This window comes from Cydia fagiglandana, chromosome 15, assembly GCF_963556715.1.
Source record: "Cydia fagiglandana chromosome 15, ilCydFagi1.1, whole genome shotgun sequence".
Taxonomy (NCBI): Eukaryota; Metazoa; Arthropoda; class Insecta; order Lepidoptera; family Tortricidae; genus Cydia; species Cydia fagiglandana.
In genome coordinates, this window is record NC_085946.1 from 6493875 (window position 1) to 6510927 (window position 17053).

The following is a 17053-nucleotide window of genomic DNA, read 5'->3' on the forward strand; positions in this document are numbered from 1 at the left end:
TCTCCTCACCTGTTCTATTTAACGCCAAGACTTATCTATTGGCGCGCAGGTTACCTAGAACTATGTAATGATTCATTCTCGGACGGACTATAGCGGACGCCCTTACAGATAGATATATGTACCCCCTTATTCATAAACGTTTACTAAAGTTGACAAGCCGATAATAATCGATTCGAGCGAATTTATCTTCTGTAGGCTAAGTAAAATTGCAAAATAAAACAGTTGGTGATGAAATTAATTCTTTGTTCTTTAAATATTAAATAATAACTGATATTAAGTAAAACAATCCCCCTCTACCTTGAGGAGAGGTAGAGGCTATAAACTTAAAAATACACAAGTAGGTAAATTAAATTGAATATAGACTTTTAAATCAAGATATTTTCACCGATTTTTGGGTCTGGATGTTCGGAGTTTAGTAGTATGTAATATAAGTAGTAACAACAGAAATAAGAAAGCCCGACGTCATTCGTGCTTTTTAGGGTTCCGTACCCAAAGGGTAAAACGGGACCCTATTACTAAGACTTCGCTGTCCGTCCGTCCGTCCGTCCGTCCGTCCGTCCGTCCGTCCGTCCGCCCGTCCGTCCGTCCGTCCGTCTGTCACCAGGCTGTATCTCACGAACCGTGATAGCTAGACAGTTGAAATTTTCACAGATGATGTATTTCTGTTGCCGCTATAACAACAAATACTAAAAACAGAATAAAATAAAGATTTAAATGGGGCTCCCATACAACAAACGTGATTTTTGACCAAAGTTAAGCAACGTCGGGAGGGGTCAGTACTTGGATGGGTGACCGTTTATTTTTTGCTTTTTTTTTCTTTTCTTTTTTTGCATTGTGGTACGGAACCCTTCGTGCGCGAGTCCGACTCGCACTTGCCCGGTTTTTTATTTAAGTTATCAAAACTCTTATCACGTGTTTTCTAGTAGGCAAGTACCTAAATCCAGTGGCAGTTCCAAAGAAATAATCATTCTAAGAACCTAATCGAAAACTATTACTAGTTGTTTCAGATTAGTCATCATAATTCACACATTCTGTAAGTTTTATCGTGTTTTCACAGTTTAAATGTGACAAAATACGAAAATAAGTTCAATATTTTTTAGTGGGCAAACATTATGCTCTTTAATTTTAACAAAAAATGGAAACACTGAATTTTGATGATATTTTTTTAGTTATATAATTTAGATATCAATAAAAATCAACAAGATGCAATAATATTATTAAAATTGAGTGCCGCTCCAGCCGGGCTAGCACATGATAGGCGCGATTGGTCCCTGTTTAATTATCATAGTGAGACACTGTCGCGCCAATCATGTGCTAGACCTACAGAGTAATATCAAGACTATGACGCTGCATCAGACATTGTAATAACATGAAAAAAGTCTTAGTGTGAAAATATACAGAAAGTTCTTTAAAAAAACATACTTACAGAATAAATAGAACTTTTAATTCTGAGTAGTACTTATAGAAAAAAACTATATAGTTGAAAAAGGCCACTTTTAAAAATGCTTACAACAGCTACACTTCACGTGCACTTTTAATAGAAAAATAAAGTGTTTACATACATACGTATTTATATAAATACACAAACTTCTAGTTTCGCCAGCATTTGTTTGCCGTCGGAACAGTAAGCCGGGTGACGGCACCGGCAAATGTCTCACAAAGAGCTAATCTAACGCCTCCGCCCCAATCTCCTGCGACAATGCGATGTCGTCGTTATTAAATAAATAATAACACCAGCACAAAGGCCTCGAGTCGCCGGTAGTCACAATGGGCAAACAAACTGAAATAATTTCGATAAATTCTCCAAACGCCTTCGATTGTGCGGTGTAAATGGCCCAATCGGCCCAATAGAGAGAATTGAGGGTTAAGCCGATTAGCGTACACAAATACAGCCTTTCGGGTGCTGACGTTGACGGTGACACACGTGGGACGTTTGTTTGTTCGTTCACTCCTCGTCTATGTGTAATACATGGCTATTCAAGTGAATACTACTTAAGGGGTATAATTGAAATTTCTTATAACTGAGCGCTGGTTAGAAACATTCCGGTAAACCAAAAGTATATCATATGAGTTCTCTTAATAACGCATAGCTGTCACGCTTGTCGAAATTAAAGTTTCAATAAGTTTTCCTTAGCAGTCGACTTGCTTACATGTGTTTGGCAAATAGAAGACGCGCAAGATTTTGGAATAATTTAATTTTTTTTACAAGTTTTTATTAATTATTGCACAAGCATTCACTCAGATTAATAACAATTTTGACATTCGTTACAAGCAAGTCCAAAAGTAGAATTATAAAATTACACAATATATAAAATATGTAATTCACAATTATTTTTGTTCATTCCAACTTTTCATAGTCATGTCATCAAGTACAAGATTCTGCTTATCTCTATCGGGCCAGTAATGGTGCGCATGTCTCTATTAATAAGTGGCTATGACGTAGCCCTTTATATCCGCAACCTGGACATAAAGTATCATTAGCAAAACCTATAGATACACGCATAAGCATCAAATAAACTTCAATTCTTTGCGAATGTCATAAGGTTTACATTCCTTTAGACGAAGTAATTGGAAAGGAAGTTGATAGTTTGTTCGAAGTCAGAGTTCTGATTGTGGGGTGTATTGATTTTCGTAGCAGTAGCCGCGCGACTTCCAACTATATTCCTTTTTGTTTAGGGTGGGTTTTAGTTTGGGGTATGGATCAGTAGCGAACATATGAAACACAATATTGTTGATGTAAGCGTAATATCTGTATGATGGACGGCCGCGTATCGTGCCGGGGCGGTCAGCGCGCCCAGTCGACTCGAAACGCGATAACAGCGGAAGAATGGCACTTTTGCCACCTGAAATGCTTATCGGTTATTAAGGTCAAAATTCTCAACATAAATAATATTCGGTGTGACAAGATATACTAACTTATTAGTCTCAAATTATACGTTGTAAAAACTGTCATTTACATTTTAGATACTCATCAATCTCATCATATTGCGCCTTAATGCTTTCAAAATAATGTCATTAAATGAGGTTCCTTGCATAAGCGCACTAAGTATTCAGGCTTATGATCGTTTCCTTAAATAATAGTTAATTTCGGCCCACAAGCAGTTAAAGTTAAGTAGGTAACACCTGTAATATCTGTGGTAACAGTATCCGAAACTATTTGTTATCAGTGTAGAGCGTTTCCGAACGCATCTTAAAAAAAATGTATGTCCAATGTCTAATGGGTGACCACACCCTCTTTGCCGAAAGCTTCTCTAACGATAAGTACTTACTTGCTGTAAAATAAAACTTAATATTAAAATAAAACAAGTGTTCCTTCAAACCTGCGTTTCACTAAACTCCAAATACTACATGGCGCAGTCGTACAAGAGCATAGCTCCAGTTAAAATAAGATAATAAGAATAAAATAAGAAAAAGAAGAAATCGAATCAAGATGTCGGGCGTCGAGTACCGCATGCCGGCACCACTAAATCTTGAAGTAATTGAAGACCTTTATCCACAATGGCTTAGATTTAAGCAGGCGTTTAGAATATTTGTCTCAGCGGCTGGTTTGGAAAAAATCACGGAGGCCAGAAAAGCATCAGTTCTACTTAACTGTATCGGTCAACCGGCGCAAGAACTGTATTTTAATACTTTAAAGAAGGATAATACAGAAGACACTGCTAAATTAGAAGAGGTAATAACACTGTTTGAAGAATATTTTAAACCGAAATCAAGTGAAGTTATTAACACATGGCAGTTCAACAAAAGAATACAAGAAGATGGAGAAAGCTTTGATTCATATTACACAGAGCTTCGAAGAATAGCTAAAAATTGCAATTTCGACAAACAACTGGACCGGATGTTAAGGGACAGAATTGTAGTAGGCATCAGAGAGCAGCGAGTTCAACAAAAACTGCTGGAAATAAAAGATCTAACACTTGAAAGAGCAGTGGATGTCTGCAGATCGGCGGAGCTTTCCCGGGAACACGCGCGGGTCTTGGCAAAGCAGACCACGGCGGAGGTGGATGCAGTACAGAGGCGTGCACCAGCGCAGCACTCCAAGCCATCGCAGTCACCACCAAATACTCAAGCTAAGTATAACCTAAGCTCGCTTAGTAATAAAAAATATAAATGTAAAAAATGTAACACAGAGCATGGCCCTCGGGCATGCCCGGCCTATGGCCAGCGATGCGAAAATTGTAACAGGTACAATCATTTTAAAGTTGGGTGCAAATTAATCAATCAGATTGAGTCTTTAAAAGTCAATAACAAGTCTGTAATTAATTTTAAGTGTGACACAGGGGCACAGGCAAATATTTTGTCATTAGAAGATCTTAAAAAAGTTGTCGATGATGAAAATAATATAAAACTGTCTGAGACAAGAAGTATTTTAGTGGCTTTTGGAGGATCACGCATTGTTCCTGAAGGAAAAATAACATTAACACTGACACTTAATGATGTTCAGTATAGTACACAGTTTATAATAGTAAAACAAAATGTAAAAGCCATTTTAGGCCTGTGTTCCCTGTTCAAGCTAAACTTCATTCCAAATAAAAATATAAATACAATTGATAAGTTTCAATGGGATAAAAATTCAATTTTTAAAAAATATGGTAAACTGTTTCAGGGTGTTGGAGAGTTTAATGAACCTCTGGTGCTCCACACTCAACCGGATGCAGAACCTGTGGTGCGGCCGCCGCGTCGGGTGCCTAACGCAATCAAACCCCGGCTTGCGGAGAAACTAAGATCGTTGGAAGAACGACAGATCATCACCAAGGTCGAACATCCTAAGAATTTTGTGAGTAATCTTGTGATTATTGAAAAGAAAGACAAATCACTAAGAATATGTCTAGATCCTAAGGATCTTAATAGTGTGCTAGTCAGGGAATACTATTTAATACCTACTCTTGAAGAGATTGTCCCCAGACTGTCTAATAAAAAATATTTTTCAGTGCTTGATCTATCAGAAGGATTTTATAACATAAAATTAGATGAAAAATCCAGTGATCTTTGTACTTTTAATAGCCCGTTTGGCTGCTACAAATTTAATCGGTTGCCCTTTGGGTTGTCTGTAGCACCTGAAATTTTTCAGAAATATAATGAAAGGGCATTTGGGGACATTCCTGGAGTAATCATTTATTGTGATGATTTACTAATATGTGCTGACAGTGAAGCAGAGCATGATGCAATTTTAACAAAGGTGTTTGAAAGAGCTATAAAACATAATGTGAGATTCAATAAAAATAAATTTCAATATAAAATGAATGAAGTCAAGTATTTTGGTCACATTTTCTCTCATGAAGGTATGAAAATTGACCCTGAAAGGATAAAAGCCATTAACAGTATTAAAAGTCCCAGTAATAAAAAAGAGCTACAAGTGTTTCTAGGAATGGTAAATTACCTAAGGAAATTCGTTCCTAACCTAGCTAAAATTGCATCACCACTCCAATTACTTCTTAAGAAAAATGTAGATTGGCTATGGACAGATGTACATGAAAATTCGTTTAATAAAATAAAATTGCATGTCACCGAGGCACCTGTTCTGCAAAACTTTGATGTTAAACAACCGGTGGTTATACAATGTGATGCCTCAAAGGATGGCCTTGGCTGTTGTTTACTCCAAAATGGAAAACCTGTTTGTTTTGCATCGAGGAGTTTAACAGCATCAGAGAGGAATTTCTCACAAATAGAAAAAGAACTTTTAAGTGTAGTCTGGTCAACTAGGAAATTCCATTACTATATTTACGGGCAAAAGTGCATTGTTCTTAATGATCACAAGCCACTGGAAACCTTACTTAAAAAATCTATACATGAGGTTCCATCGCCCAGACTTCAAAGATTAAAATTAAAATTACTCAAATATGACATTGAATATCAGTACCTTAAAGGTAAATTTATGTATATTGCTGATCTGCTGTCACGTGCTTTCATGTCCGGTAATGAAACTGATGAACCAGATATGTATGATGTCATTCACTGTGTCGGCCTAGCAAATAACTTGCAGTGCACTAATGAATTTAAAAAAGAATTAATTTCTGAAACTAATAAAGATGCAGAATTGTCAAATCTTAAAGAATTTACTAAAAATGGATGGCCAGATAAAAAACATATTCCTGATAACATGCAATATTATTTTAAATTCAAAAGTGATATTACTGTTGATGATAATTTGTTGTTTATGAATCATAGATTATTAATACCTAAATCTTTACGGACACACATAATGGAAAAATTGCATGAAGGCCATCTTGGTATGACTAAAATGAAAAATCTAGCTAGAAGTCTGTATTATTGGCCTAAAATTGATGAACATCTTGATAATTTTGTAAGACAGTGTTTTGTTTGTCAAACTTACCAAAATAACAACACAAAAGAGCCCCTATTATGTCATAACATCCCAGACTTACCTTTCTCAAAGCTAGGAACAGACATAATGGAATATAAAAATAAAAGCTATCTAGTGATATATGACTATTTTTCTAAATGGCTAGATGTAAAACCAATAAGTAATAAAAGTGCCAAGACTGTCATAAGTTGTCTTATAGATATTTTCTGTATATTTGGAGTACCAAGTGAGATAGTCTGTGATCATATTCCCTTTGACTCACGAGAATGTAAAAATTTTGCTAATATATGGGGATTTAAATTTACCTATACCAGCCCTAGGTACCCACAGTCAAATGGTATGGCGGAAAGAGCTGTACAAATTGCTAAAAAAATACTTATTAAATGCCAGGTGGACAACACAGACTATAGGGTAGCGCTTTTACAATATAGATCTTCTCCTGTTTGTGGCACTAAGTTTTCACCAGCTGAGTTGTTAATGAATAGAAAAATAAAAACTAAATTACCTGTAACATCTACATATTTAAGACCAAGACTGAATATTAATATTAAGAGTGAGTTTCATAAGACTGTATCTAGAAATGTAAATAACTATAATGCTAATACCAAAAGTAAAAATAATTTTGTTGTTGGCCAGAAAGTCTGGTTTAAAAAAGACTGTAATAGTAATAAGTGGCTACAAGGCCAAATTGTTGAAAACAATGGACTGAGGTCCTATGATATTATAGACAATAATAATGTTAGGTACACTAGGACTTCTTATCATGTTCGACCTGGGTGATTGGTAGTCTTCCGGCGCTCTGCTACTGGTTGAGTGTGGGGCTACATAGATTCTTATATTGTGTATGGTACTTACTATAGATACATTATTAATCATAAGGTAGTATGTAAGTAGAGTCACATACAGATTTTTTTTACTATGTGTAAAACTAAAACTAAATTTGTAGTGGTAAACTTAGACTTAGTAGTTTCATCTGTAATGCAGCGTTGCTTAAAAAAAAAAGGGGAAAGAGAATGTATAATTTTTTAAAAAAAAGAAAGGGGAAGATGTAATATCTGTGGTAACAGTATCCGAAACTATTTGTTATCAGTGTAGAGCGTTTCCGAACGCATCTTAAAAAAAATGTATGTCCAATGTCTAATGGGTGACCACACCCTCTTTGCCGAAAGCTTCTCTAACGATAAGTACTTACTTGCTGTAAAATAAAACTTAATATTAAAATAAAACAAGTGTTCCTTCAAACCTGCGTTTCACTAAACTCCAAATACTACAACACCACCCTCTTGTTACCTAGACATCATTAAAACAATTCACAAATAACATGGCCACTCCTAAGCCTACTGAACAAAACTCTGAATTAGGTATGCTGAAGATGCTAACACTAATCGTTTCAGCTAGGTTGCGAAGTAAGTCATTTATGACTAAGCATTCCCATTCGCTTGGCTAAATGTTCAAAAGACCATACATCCGCCAACTAATCCACTAAGTAAATCAAAGTCATCAAATAATTTACTAGGATCTGAAGAACATCGTTAGAGCTCAGCCGACACGCGTCAGCCATTCTGCGGCTCCGCGCCCTCTGCGATTTATGCACTGCTAATAAACACGTTGTGCTAAACCATATCGATATTAATAACTTGGTTATAACCCTTAAATTATCTGCAAAAAGGTCCATTATCCCTTAATTCAAGCGCATCGTTTTCATGGTTTCCGTGTACCAAACGAATATTAATAACAGTTCCCGCGATCTAACGTTTTCATTTGCGTTGTAGGCTGTCGTCGCGTCGTTTAGGACTTTAAGGATTAGTCTACGTTTGAATAAATTTTCCTCCCCTCATAAAGCCTAAAATTATGACGTCTAAGAAGAAATTTATCTGAATTAGAATTTTTTTAGCATAATTTTTGTAGTAGAAATCTTTAAAGGTTTAAATACACCTAAATATTTACTTACCGATTTACTCTCTCAATGACTTCGACTAGTAATATAAACGTGAATAGGAATGAATTGTTACTAAGTAAGTTCATTCTCGGTCGGTACGATAAAAATTCAAAGCGGGCGTACAATATATTTTATTTTTTACCACACCAGCTCGGAAAGGCTTACTTTGCTCTTCAAAAACGAATAGCAAAGTTGCATTTTATTCACATGTGAGGCAAAGTAATCAAATGCAAATTTTGAGTTGTTTTCTTATGTTTGCTGGTTGAATTGACTTTCAAATGATGATTTCGGATGATAAATATTTAATAACATTCATTTGGATTTGATTTGGTTTGGTTTTGTTTCATATTTTACATTTAATATTTGCTTCGGGTTGGTGTGGTGAAAAATTTTGTGTTTCTCTCGGGGGCAAATTTGCCCCCTTGTGAAACAAATAACTATTTAAGGTAGCTGCTTAAACGTATTTCAGCATTTTCAATGTCCTGAAACATTTTATTCAGCAACAAAATATTTCAGTTAGTTTTAGGTAAATATACTTAGTTTCCCTATACATCGCGGATTCCCGAGCTAAGCGTTCGCGATCGTTTAGTTTTTCTATTTGTATCGCTCGCCCATTTTTCACGTGCCAGCGACAACGCACAGACATAAAGGTTTACGACAGGCCGTCATATTTATGGCGTGGGTATTGTGATATATTTTTTGTTGTGCGCATTAGGTTTTATCTTGCTTTCCGCTAAATCAAGTAGCTACTGGCCGGTGTCAGGAAATGCCCTCGCGTATATCATCGCGCGGATGCGACCGTTTTGGGGTTAGGTCGCGACTCCGTTGGGCCGACCTTCCTTTCTTTTCTTTAGTGGTATGGCAATTTCGATTTTATTAAACAAAGTTATAATCTGAGGCATGAGCTTAGTTAAAATTATAGAAACTAACCCTACATACAAATAACGTAGACATTTTAATTTAATGTTATCAAAAAAATCCAATTGTAAATTTCAAGCACGTATTAGTGGCTCCATATTTATTTAAAGTAACGTAATTCCGATTCTCCGATCTTTTCTACATTTTAAAACGTAGGCTAAATCTTAAGAGCTTTCTGCCTTTGCTAATAAATACATATATCATAAATTAGGATTGCACTTTTTATAATTAAACAGTTTTCGTCCAAGACCGAGCATCCAAACAATGTATCTAAATAAATCTACGAGACAAGCAACTAAGGCCAAAGTTAGTAAAACACCCCTGACAATCTCCCGCGGTGACGACGTTTATCCTAGCCCCTGTCCAAATTAACACACAGACACCACAGCATTGTGAAAAACGTCAACTAAAAATATACGATACAAGCAGAGTGAAACAGTTTGCGATTATTGTCGACTATCTGTGGCACTCCGGATGGCCGAGTGTGTTAGTTTGGACAGTTAGTTCGATTAAGACGTATCGCGCCCTTTTTTTCGTAAAAAAGGGAAAATGAATAGTGCGGGGCGGAAATATTACCTAGTAACGGCATTTCCGCACGATAAATCGCCGTCCAATCTGAGGAAACTGTACCGGTCTTTTGTATTAATGCTACACTTTATTTTATTAAGCTTTTTATCGACTGCATTGTTGTTATTATATTTATTGGAGACGACCCTATATTGAGATATTTCGGAAAGAGGTTGACATTTTATTAATGTTTGCTTTTTTGCAAGTGGATCCCGATTGTCTATTGAGAATAAATGCAACCTGACCTTTCGATTATACCTAGAAAATCAGACAGAGTTATAAGAATGCATATTTTTCTTTAGGTACACAGCATATAGGCAGCAACAGCAATATGACAGAAACTTTGTGTTAAATGACCGGATATAAATGCGACAAAGAAACAGTCATAGTTAGATGAAAAATAATTAGAAAAATATCCTACACTACACTCAAATCTAATAAAGTGTTATTGGCCCGGTATCCAGTCTTACTGACTCCGAATCCCTTGTAGTTAACAGTGTGAAATGTTCGTATAATTTGAATCGGAAAGACGCACCGCGGGTACCTGTCACCGTTATCTGCTGGGGGAGCTAAATCAGTTAATCGATACACGCGCTCGCTGCCCGCTCGATTTAAACTTACGTGGCGTGGTCACTTTGTAAGTTTCATGATTGAAATGGGTTTGCATGGTTAGGGCAGGTAATACGTGTATGTAAAGTTACTTAGTGACGTGTCATAATTACCATGTTAGGATGGCAATGACCAGGCGGGATCGAGCTTTTCGTAAATTTAAACGTAACCGATGTGAGGAGCACTGGGCGTCGTTTAAAATTGCGAGGAACCGCTGTAATCAAATAGTGAGAGCTTCCAAGCGTAAACACGCATTTGATAATATTGCCTCTTCATCTCCGGCTAACACCTGGAAATTTCTAAAAACGCTGGGAATTGGGAATTCTTGCAACAAACCAAATTCTCTATTGTCTGTCTCGTTGGATGATCTCAATTCCCACTTCGCCAAGTCTTCTTCTTTGGACCACACAACTAAAACTCAAAGTATTTCTTGCATTAATGCCCTGCCCTGTCCTTCCAAATTTCAATTGTCTTTTTCTTCTGCCACTGAAGACGAGGTTAGTAAGGCAATCATGTCAATAAAATCAAATGCGGTTGGTAATGACAAAATTAGCAGAGTGATGATTGTCCACATCTTAGAGTGTATCTTACCTGTTGTCACGCATATTGTCAACTTGTCCATGCGCTCTGGTGTATTTCCTGGTTTATGGCGAAATGCTCACGTCATTCCACTACCGAAAGTCTCTAATCCTACCGCACTGAAAGATTTTCGCCCTATCTCCATACTGCCATTTCTGTCAAAAGTCTTGGAAGCGATTGTGCATAAGAAACTGTCTTCACACATCTTTAATAACAGTCTTCTCTCACCAGTACAATCCGGTTTTCGTTGTGGCCATAGCACGACTACTGCATTACTGAAGGTTATTGAGGATGTGAGGCAAGGTATGGAGTCTTCTCAATTAACTGTGCTTGTTCTGGTGGACTTTTCAAACGCGTTTAATGCCGTCGACCACGAGCTCTTACTTACCACCTTGAAACACCTGAATATCTCGTCATCAGTGGCTGATTGGTTCGCTTCTTATCTGCAGTGTCGTCAACAGGCTATTCGAGCTGATAGTACCATCTCCGATTGGTGTGAGCTTTCTTCCGGCGTTCCTCAGGGTGGTATTTTGTCTCCTCTTTTGTTCTCTGTATTTATAAACTTAATCACAGATCGAATTAAATGCTCATATCACCTATACGCTGACGATCTGCAACTTTATGCCCAAGCAAGTCCAAGTAACTTGGATAAAGCGATCCAGAGAATAAATGATGATCTAGAAAGCATATCTGCGTGGTCTCGCAATTTTGGGATTTCTGTCAACCCCAACAAGTGTCAGGCCATTATACTGGGTAGCCCACGTCTGCTGTCCTTACTTGACATCACGCTTATAGATCCGATTAAATTCGAAAATAATGTAGTCCCGTTTCAGTCTGATGTGAAAAACCTTGGTCTAATCGTAGACAGTGGTGTGACTTGGACCCCCCAGGTGTCTGATGTTTGTCGCAAAGTTACCAACATGCTGAGATCTCTTTATAGATTCAAGCACTTTCTCCCCATTAGCACAAAAACACTTATTATTCAGGCATTGGTGTTGCCCGTGATTGACTATGCAGATGTGTGTTATTCCAATATTAGCCAGGAGTTACTCAACAAACTAGACAGGCTACTGAATAGTTGTATTAGGTTTATATATGGGCTTCGTAAATACGATCACGTATCGGCCTTCCGCCGCAAACTGAACTGGCTTCCCATCCGTGAACGTAGGTCACTAAGAACTCTTTGCACACTTTATTCTATATTATTTGATCCAGCCGCTCCCGATTACCTTAAATCTAAATTTAATTTTGTAGCACCGCGTCCCGGTTGCGAGTTGCGTACATCTCGAAGTCTTAAACTGACTATTCCATATCACCGCACTGGCTTTATTTCCAACTCTTTCGCCCTTCAGGCTGCTCGTCTTTGGAATGATCTCCCCCTTCCCTTAAGGCAAGCACAGAGCAAATTTTCTTTTAAAAGCAAGTTACGTAAACACCTCTCTAACTCGCTTAAAGATAAATGATCCGCATTTTACTTATATTCTTGGGTACATAACAGAATATAACATATTTATTTATATATGTATGTATGTATGCATGTTTGTATATATGTAGGTGTCTATTGCTATTATCTTTATATGTGTAGTTTATAATTAGAATATTGTTTAGAATAACCTGATTTGTGATTCATAATTCTTCTCGTTGTCTACATTCCTGCACTAAGTACAAGGTTTCTGTTTGACCCAATGGTTGACTGGTAGAGAATGCCTTAAGGCATTAAGTCCGCCATTTGTACATTTTGTTATCGTGCAATAAAGTTTAAATAAATAAATAAATTACCTGCTCGAGTAAGTCCTAAGGTGAGACATTATTAAAGAATCCATTACTATCTATTTAAGAAACTTTAGGGGCCGTGCCGTGACAAAACTCACGATCAATGTGAAAACTGACGCTCTTGGATTAACTAAATTCTAAAGCGCTGTAAGTAGCAAATTCAATGCAAGGCTACGGTCGTAGCGCTCCGAGGTAGGTGATAACATGAGTTTTTCGGTATGTAGCGAAATTGTTTCGGCATCGCGGCATCGCAGAGATGACACAACACAGCATTTTCAGGTTTCGGATGTAAACACTTATTGAGCTAAGTTTTATTTTAGCAAATGAAAATGATAACTAAAAGTCTTCATAAACTATTGACTTGCGTTTTGTATTTTAATACCTATGTAATCTACGCTGTATGATAATAATTGTCAGCTGACATCATTATTACATTTAGGGCCAGATTTATTCCTCCATTATAGTAACTGAGAGATGTATGCCATCAATTCCTACATTCATTTACTGTTACAATATTTCTTCGCAGTATCACCCACCGGAAGTGGCAAATTGATTGGCCCGATATAATGGCAATATGGAGCCAATTCCGGTTCTTGGCACAGTGGCGCCCCGCTGCTTGTTGTGAGACTCGTGAAAGAGACGTCACACCCGTGGACTAATGACTGACGGCTCAATTACGACCACCAGCTTGAGCACTATTGTGGTTTATGCCACCAGCATAGCTACGATTTATTGCGATTAATGAAAATTACTGTACTACACTTGAACACGTCGCTATAGAAAAAGCAATCAGTCGACAGCTGCAGGATCTCGTCTCTTTATAGTGCGAATGAAACTGGTGCAGAGGTTTCACGAGCAATGATGGGAATATAGCACCAGCTCGTGAACTTACATAATAACTTACAAAACATGTAATTTGCTAACACACGCCCTGCCAAATCATTGTTTTGTCAGTTCGTCCCAGAGTTTATGCGCGGAAAATGATCGTCGAGGAATTAATTTAGGAAAAGCTTTCTCGATGACGAAATCGTTGTTCATCAGCAATGACAGTAATAGAGTCAATAATAGTTACAGCTGGCTTCGACAAAATAATTTGAATATTATATCGTCGGATTTAGATGCTTTCCAATAAAAAGATAATATGATAAATATTTGGGCACATATGCATAAGAATAGAAAAATGAATTTTATTTACATATCGGTAAGTAATGAAATTATTGCAATATCTATAAAACAAGCTTTCCTTTTTTAATAATAATAACATAACGCCCAACTCTTCCAACAACGCTCAACTTTGGGCTTGCTTTTCTTTTATTTTTATTTTCCAAGTTTGATTCTTTTAAATTTACATCTTAAGTCAGAATGTTGTAGGTTTAATCATGAACCGCTTCAAATAGACTTTAGAACTAATCGGAGTGCGCCATTTAGGCTAATAGTCCATTGAAACATAGCTTCCTGGCCACCGCGGCGCGTGACTCAGCATCGCCTAATGGTCATCGCCGTGGCAATGATTAATGACCCTTATCGCTGATGGCTCTATGATGAGCGCACCCAGATTTAATACAGGTAGTGGACTTAGGCGTTGAAGGGTTAACGAGGAAAGAATAACGAGTAAATGGTCTCACTCAGTAGGAGAGTAGAGGAGTTTTCTCCACAGCGAAAAACAATAAAGTTGCAAATATCATCCTCATGTCAACTGGGTATTGGAGGGTTGTACATTATACTTACATATGTTAGCGATTATCGATTAAAAGCGAATAAATGTTACTTGCGTACTAACTAGAAGAGTTGGTGGAGTTTTCTCCACAGTGATAAATGAAACAATCACGAAAATTTTAACAGCATGAAGTTTTACAGTAAAACCTCTCCCGTGTTTGATTATTTATACATATATGTAATTTTCATGGAGGATTAAATAGATATATTACTTAAATGTTATTTTACTTACTGCTCACTTAGCAATAATTAAAAAATAATATTAGTTTTCGCGGTTTTAGTAGAGATGCCACGAATATTCGGCAACTATTCGGTATTCGGCCTATTTAAGTCGAGTAAAGTTGAATTTGAGTAAAGTTGCCTACTATTCGGCCGACTACCGAATATCTGTTGAACCTAACTAAAAAGAAAAAAATACACATTCAAAATAACCAAAAACTAGATATATTTCATATTTAAAATGTATTCTAGGAAAGAATAAAAGACTGGCACAAGAAATAAATGATTGCTGATTGCTCCACCGACAAGAGTGAAGCTCTTAAGTTATGATGATGATGATTCTAGGAAAGTTAACAACAAGTGGTTGAGTTAGTTAGGTGAGTTGGATTTAATTGTTCAATACGAAGACCCTTTTTTGAGCATTTGTTTATTACCTACAAAATATTCTATTCTTATCATGACTGATTTGATTGACTCTAAAGCCGACCACTGACTAACAGGCCGCCGGACGATATCGGCCTGTCAGTTAGAACAAAAATTTGACAGTTCTGAACAACTGACCGGCCGTTATCGTCCGGCGGACTGTTAGTCAGTGGTCGGCTTAACTACTTCTAAAGTCATTGCATAAGTTTGTTGTAATCCGTGGATAATGTCGTTGGTTATGCATTAACTTTCTATAATTTATTATATTTCTATAAGTGAGAACCTATAATTGGCTCTGTGATTCTACTGTAATTTCTGGATATACATTAGCGCTGTTGGTTTTCCATGTACTAAAATAAAATAAAAAATAAGTTAATTTTAATTCTACTACTAAATGTAACACTGTATTGTATAGCTGTTTGTTATCCCTAAAATGAATAAAACTACATTAATTAATTTTATTCAACAAAAAATATATCTTAGCAAACGTTTGTACTTTGTTGGCGAACAGTTTTCAAAATAATTGTGACTCAAAATGTTCGCATATCATGCCTAATAATATAATATTCGGTCGCCGAATATTCGACGCTTCAGCAGAGAGAGGTGCCGAATATTCGGTATTCGGCCAAAACCACTATTAGGGGCATCTCTAGAAAATAGTTTCTCGTTACGAGTTAGCAGCGATTACGCACCTAATATTGAATGATTGAGTTCGTGTGAACAGGCAGTGGCACCACCGAGACTAGTCATTATTTTATTAAACTCCGCTCAGTTGCTCAAAGCTCATTAATCTCATACCATCAGCATCACTCTACATGTAGGTATTCACTCAAATCATTTAATCAATTCGGAGTTGAATAGGACTGTTTCGACAGCACTAGGGCGCTAATGACTTTCTATAGAATTTAATTTGTATATCAAACTGGTCATCAAATTTTTTGAGGTATCTCTGGGGCTGCTACCGTATTTTCAAAAAGAGAGCTCTTCTACCAAAAGAAAAAAGGTTTTTTTAAACATTAGCAAGCAAATTTGTTTAGAATTGTTTTACAAATACAAAGGACAAAGGATACATTCAGTAATAAAGGACACAATTTTAGCTTACATTTTAGATCACAACTATAATTATAGTTTAATAACCTTAGCCGCTAAGTGCAAAGAAATAATGACATAGTTACCGCACAGTTCAGTGACCCTATTTTATTCATCTTTTATCAATTATATTCATCTCTTATACACACCGATAAAATTATGAAAGTAATTGTACCTATTTAGTGTAGTAGTAAAAGTAATAGATTATTCGGAGAACAGAACATTGCAGACAGAAAGAAAAAGTTTTAGTGAGGGAGGATTAAATGACAGCGGGGCGCGATGCCGGACTTCAATTTACCAAAAAAAGTTTGATTGTTTGCTAAAAAACAAATCTATTTCTTCTTTTCACTAAAATGAAATTTATCTTGTTATAACTCGTCGTCACGGGCATGGTCACGGGTGTCCGTTCTGTTCTCTAATATAGTAGTGTACCCTATGATGGGCGTGGAACCAGTAATGGGACAAAAAAACACAAATCCTGTAAAATAAGTGTCTAAAAGTAGTTTATAAACACTGCCTGTATATTATCATAAATAAGAGTCCTAGAGCTGTTTCAGTTTGAATTTTTATTAAATTTGGTTGTTTTTTAAGAAATTGGCGACAACCCAAAAGTTGTCGTGTCACTGAAAAAAAGTACCACTACGAATTCTTAACAACTTCGCTAAGAGAGGTGACTTAATTTATTAAATTTTAATTAATTAATACTTGATGAAAACTAAAATGTGTTTTGTTAATTGCATTTACCATGAGATAAGGTATACAACATACTATGTTGTGAGTCCACAGATGTAAAAAAATAGTGGTATTTGGCCCAATCCCATTATAGGAGCTGTAAAACTGCATACCTCCTATAATGGGAAATTTACATAATGATGCTTGCCATGCCATCATTTCAT